Below are 6450 nucleotides of genomic sequence, written 5' to 3' on the forward strand. Positions count from 1 at the left end.
GGCGCAAATCCAAATCATTAACTATATTATTAATGATAAACTTTTCTTTAACTTAATTGATGTTTGCATCAGTTTTCGATGTCCATGGGCTGCCATGACGTTCGTCGTCCTCGATGGATCTCTTCTGAAGCGTTTATGCCACTTGTAAAGGGCTGTTTTCCTTAGAGTAGCATTACCGAAATAGTTTCCCAACATTTCTTAAGGTTTTTATTCCACCCTTAACGTAAAATTTAATACAAACTCATTGTTACAAATTCAAGTCCATTTTTAAAACTGTAAAAAATCGAAAACTCGCGCAGAGGTAGATTTACTCAAGTAGCGTAATTTTTAAAAATGTCAAGTAATGGCCATATAATTTTGGTAGGAACGATAATCACATATGTGGCAACCTAACAGAAAAACATAACTCAAATCAGTTCAGTTAGAGCATCACCTGGCGGTTGTTCCTGGAACTTGTTGGTCAAGTTGCATGTATGTAACTATCATACAAAATATTTTATTTATTTTTTTAATATGAAAAATAATTGTAAATAATAAGCAGGTGAAGCATAAAAAATATGTATAGCTGTGATAATAGCGCAAAATCAGTGAAACTGGCCTCGCTTTCCATTCCCTTGGGTTAGAAAAGTAGTTAGTTACTCTTTTCGCTAGGTTGGGTACATTCATGCGGGTGCAAGTCTATGTTTGTGTGTACGTGTTATCGGATATATGTACTTATACATACATGAGTATTACTCGTAACCTACATCGCTGTACACTATGCACATGCAATCTATGAAAATATTCATAAACGAAGGGTTTGCGCCTCCAGTTATCACGGACAAATCCACTTTTATACGTTTCATTTTATCGCTGATAACCATACAATACATTTGCAGGAATGTATAAGTATAAATTCAATTGTCTAAGTGTAAATTTAATTGTACAAACTCTTGTATTTTCCATTGTTGAAAGAGAAATAAATTATTTGAACATTACAGATTTATTAAAGCACCTGTGTGGCCACTGAATCATAAATAGAGTTTGTGGCCACATTATTGTGTTCCTAAGATGTTTTGTTAAAGAATTTATTTTATTCAAAATGTTGAGACTTTAATCTTTCAAAGGGTATTTTTAAATAGCAGGCATTTCTATAATATTTAGTGTTTTTCTAACACTTATAGTAACTCATTATTTATGGATATATGAATTTCAATACCATATACCAGTAATGTGGCTATCTCATAGATCACTGATTTCCTGTGCTTGGTTCATATAAAAAAGGATGATATAAAAGAGAATAGTCCATTGTAAAATTTTTTGACTGATCGTAAAACTTATTTGTTTCATCTAAAATGCTTAAAATGTCTAAAATTATTTAAATGTTTTGTATTTAATAAAGCTAAAAGTGAAAAATTAAACGTCTAGCATTTGTCAAAATGCATAACATGAAAATGTAAAAGACTAAGGGATAGGCCTCGGAGTCAACTCTGGCAAAACGGAGCTGGTGCTATTTACCAGAAAATATAAACCTCCACCCTTTCGACTTCCCAAATTAAACAACCACGTTGTCGCACTTGGAAGTTAGGTATCTTGGAGTGATACTTGACTCCAACCTCTATTGGAAGCTACACATTGAAAATCGGGTAAAGAAGGCCAGTATAGCCTTCTACTCCTGCAAATCTATGTTCAGTAAAATATGGGGACTCAAGCCAGTTTAACGTAAGGATGTCTGGGGTGGTGGGAAGGTTGTTAAAGGTTAACTGCACAAATTATTTCTTAGGAAAGTGCAGAAAAGATGGAGCTCCATTTCTTTATGTGCTATTTCGAAAACCCTTTCGCCCCAATACAATATACGAAGGTCCCAGAAAGTCCTTTGGACTCCTCTCCGATTCAATTTCCAAACTCGTAGCTGTGTTTACCGGTCACTAAAAGCTAGGGTTACCATTTAACCCCCATTGCAGAAGCTGTGGGGACCTTTCGGAGAAAGCGACTGTTAAGCACTTCCTCTATAAATGTCCGGGTTTGGCAGGTAGACGAATAAGGTCACTGGGTGATCCTTTCTTTGACAGCCTGGGGCAGTGCGCCAACCTAAATCCCATCAATCTCCTCCATTATATTAACAGCTGTAGATATCTGCCTGTTGGAGATCACATAATGGTATCAAAACGGTGCTTTAGTGCTACTTGAAGAGTGCCAAACTGGCACTGCAACTATTTCTCCTACCTACTTACCTAGGGGATAGTATTAATGTAATATTTTAAATATATCTCAGTTATTCACTATCATTTAGGATAAATCGGAGTCGCTCGCTGATTCGGATCGGTGATGAAAATTTGCGTAGTTTGAAGAGAAATATCTCATTCCTGTTCAGCAACATTTCCACAAGTAATGCAATTTTTAAAGGATGATAAAAACACCATTTCAGATTAACCTGGAAATATGTAGTAATTAGCAAATTTTTTTTGTGTCGCTTCGGTTTACAATGTTTGTTCCACCCTAGAGAACAGATGCTATTTTTTATGAGCGTATGACAATTCTTGGTCGATTCGAATAAATGGATTTAACACTGATTACTTTGGCATCAATCATCAAAACAATTTTAATATGTATACAAAACAGCAACGGGAGTGTTAGGGAGTGTCATTAAAAAAGTTAAATTAGTAATATACTTAATCTTGTATCTGAAATCATAAAATAATATGTTTCTTTGGTGAATTGGCCAACTGTGGGTCGGCGATTCCCCCACAGGGACCAGATGCAATAATCGGAATCAGTTCCACAGGAATCAAGAAGTGGTTCAGGGATTATGTATGCAATTTCCATAAAGAGCGCTGGTCCAGTCTGGAACGCTGCAGAACTGCAAAGTATTTTGTGACAAGCTCGAACAGAATACTGTCAGATTTTCTTCTAAAACTTGGAAGAAAAGACGTTCGGTTGATGGTCGGTATTATTACAGAACACAATCCATGCGGTCAACATATGACCACCATTGGAATCATTGAAGACCCGATTTGCTTTAACCCCTTGCCGTGCCATTTAGCTCGACGAAGCTCGGGCCCAAAAGTTAAGCTTCAACGCGTGGTAAAAAGATCGGAATAATTAAAAACTACTTTGTTACAACAATTATGAGACTCATGAATAACTCTGGTGGGGTACCGATAGAGATTAACATTCAAGAACGACCCAGGTTCTTGATGTTTATGTTTGATCCGACTATCTGTACACGACCTCGGCTCGTGATATTTAAGTTAAATCGACAATCTATTCACGAGCTGGGCTAGTCATATTCATATTTGGGCCAAATTTTCATCACGAGTCAGACTCGTTAAAGCACGGCAAAGGGTTAAAGGAGGCAAATAGCACTGAGCATTTTCTCTGTGAGTGTCCCGCATTTGCTAGAGCAAGGCTACGAATTTTAGGTTCCGATGTCATGAGAACAAGTAAAATTCGTTCTCTCAAACTGGATGATATTTTTATTCATGAAAGAATCTGGAAACTTCGCACAGGTCCAACTACCACTATTTTTCTATTCTATCCTATATTTTTTCTTCTGTTACTTCTATTCTTTCCTCCTTGACTATGTACCCTTTCACTTTCCAGAGCTTTAAATACAATGGGCGCTTTTGCTTGAGTGTTTTAGGAATTACCAAATCTCTCGGTGCTTCTTGGCTCAATTTCATTTCATTATATTTCATTGATCATCTTTCCAATACATCATAAAAAATTTGTAGGTACTTTTACTGATATTCAAATAAATGTAGTGTCAGTGGCTAGTTTCCTGAACGAGTTAACTCTGATCAACTGAGAGGCTCGGGTTACTGGTTCGACCTAACTTATGGGCACTCAAGTTGCCTTAGAAACTATGGGTTCATCCCCTTGACGACAATCACTTTACACCCTCGCACACTGCAGTGTCTTCCAAGCACAGAAGGCCGCAATCAAAGAAGCCCTTAATTGGCTTCTAAATTTGCCATAATTTTAAGCGAGAGTAAACATTTACTTCGATAGCTAAGTGGCAATTATGGGCCCAGGGTTCGATGACAGTGCACTCGAAATTGGTCAGAGAATGCCTGACTTCACTTTCGGTCACATCCGAATTCTTTGCTGGAAACTGTGAGGCGAATGAGCTGGCCCTACAATGGGCCTGTGAGGAAGTTTTTCCGTAAAAGGAGAGTATTGATCGTATAATGTCGTGAAATCTTTGTGGTCACGTGTGGATCGGCAGTGTTCGAGGGATCTTCTGAGTTTGATAAAATCTCAGGGGGGCTTGAGACTCCACATTATTTGGAGCCGTTTTAAGTCAGATGCGTCTTTTTTGTGGAATCATCTTAGCCCCTTATCCTTAGCTGCCCTGCTCCCGCGGGCCTGAGATTTAAGCATCTTAGCTCTTATTTCTTTGCTCCGCCTGCAGATTAGCAGGCCTTGATATTAAAAACTTGATGAAGTTCATCGACAGTGTAAAGCGGCTAACGCAATTATAATTCAGCTATTGTTCGTAATCCACGATAACTCAACCCCTCCTTAAATCTAAAACTGAGCCGTCTGAACAACATTACTGCCAAATTGTTCCCTATTTGGGTTTTCCAATGAAAAAAAATTACGTCCTCCACCCTACCACTAATGGAAGTTTAATTGTGGGCAAAACCAAAGGAAAACATCTTCACGACCGTATCAAAATTCGCTTGAACGTAGAATATCGCTTCAAAAAATCTAATAATGGTCGAGAATTCGATCCCTACTGAAAGCATGAAGATACAAAGTTACTTCCTAACCATCTCCTATTGGAAAACACCAAAAGTTACAGACCAACACTCGCATAAATTGAATACCAACTTTGTCTTTCTCGAATTTATTTATACAAGTTATTTAATTTTTCTTTCTTTTATTGAATTAAATATAATACTTAATAAACGTGTAAAAAGATCGTGTAGGCAAGACAAACGCAAATGAGCAAATGACTTAGGACCCAAGCGGAGGATGCAAAGCAAAAACACGACACCAAAACGCAGCATGATGTTGAAAACTAACAATAAACAACTTTCAATCCTATCGCCCTATCAAGTCGAATTCAGGATGTACTCTTCATACACTAGAGGAACAAATTTCATAATGGCGCGAACACTCATCCGCCATCACTAGCCGAAATCACAATGGCTGTCAAAGATCTTAAAAGCGACAAGATGCCAAGCTATGATAGTATTCCACCAAAATTATTAAAAGCTTCTCCGGAAACCACTGTTAAGCTTTTAAAGCCAGTTTTCGGTGCTATCTGGCACGACCTAAATCTTCCTAAAGATTGCCTGGTAGGCATAATAATAAAAATACCAAAGAAAAATTATCTAAGCTTGGGCTCAAAATACAGAACTATTAGTTATTATCAATTCCATCAAAAATTGTGTCAAAAATAATCCTCTACCACATCAATCATAACCCAGATGCAGCCATCCGCAAGCAGCAAGCAGGCTTTAGAGCCGATCGTTCAAGCATCGACCAAATCAATACCCTGTGGATTATAATTGAGCAAATGAACGAGTAGCAAACTCTGCTACAATTGGCTTTTATTGACTTCCGTACGGCCTTCGATAGCATCCAAACAATGCACTTGTAGATTGTAAAATCCCACCAAAGCTTATTGCTTTGATAAAAGTCCATTATCAAAACTTTAACTTTAGATTGCCACACAACGGCCGCTTATCAAAGCCATTCAAAAGCAACGCAGGCGTCAGACAAGGCCACCTAATGTCGACAATTTTCTGCAAAAATCTCTCGAAGGGAAACTCCGCGGGATATAAAGGGTAGGCCATGTAAAATTTGTTTTTTGAATCGACTATGAAAAAAAATACATATTTTTTCAAACTTTTTTTTTATTATTTTGAAGATTGAACATTGTCATTTATTAATGAAAAATAATATCGTTCGAATTACTGCCACGACTGGCTTTAGACCATTTGATCAACCTAATTTTTAAGCACATTTTCGATTGTTTGGGCTCCAATTTCATGAATGGCAACTTCGATTTCGTGTTTTAAAGCATCAATCGTCTCTGAATGGTTCGCATAGCATTTGTCCTTAACGGTTCCCCACAAAAAATAATAAATAATAATCACAGCTCCAAAGCGGCCAATTGATATCGGAATTCAAAAACGGTAGCCAAAAGTTCGAGTGTAACTTTGGCAGTGTGACAAGTTGCACCGTCCTGTTGAAACCAAATGTCGTACATGTCATCCTCTTAAATTTTTGGAAACAAAAACTCGGTTTCGTAAATGTCAAACTTTTAAGTAAACTATGAACACATTTGTTCAAAAAGCAAAACGCTTTATGGCCCTCAACGAAACACGCAGGTATGCAAGGAAAACTTAGTGACCTAGCAAGCGAAACCACACTATAGGGGTTGAAAATAAACATTCAAAAGACAAAGGCAATGAAAATAAATGCCAATATACAATATCTTCAAATTTTGTTATTAAA

This window comes from Anastrepha ludens, chromosome 3, assembly GCF_028408465.1.
Source record: "Anastrepha ludens isolate Willacy chromosome 3, idAnaLude1.1, whole genome shotgun sequence".
In the NCBI taxonomy this organism is placed as follows: domain Eukaryota; kingdom Metazoa; phylum Arthropoda; class Insecta; order Diptera; family Tephritidae; genus Anastrepha; species Anastrepha ludens.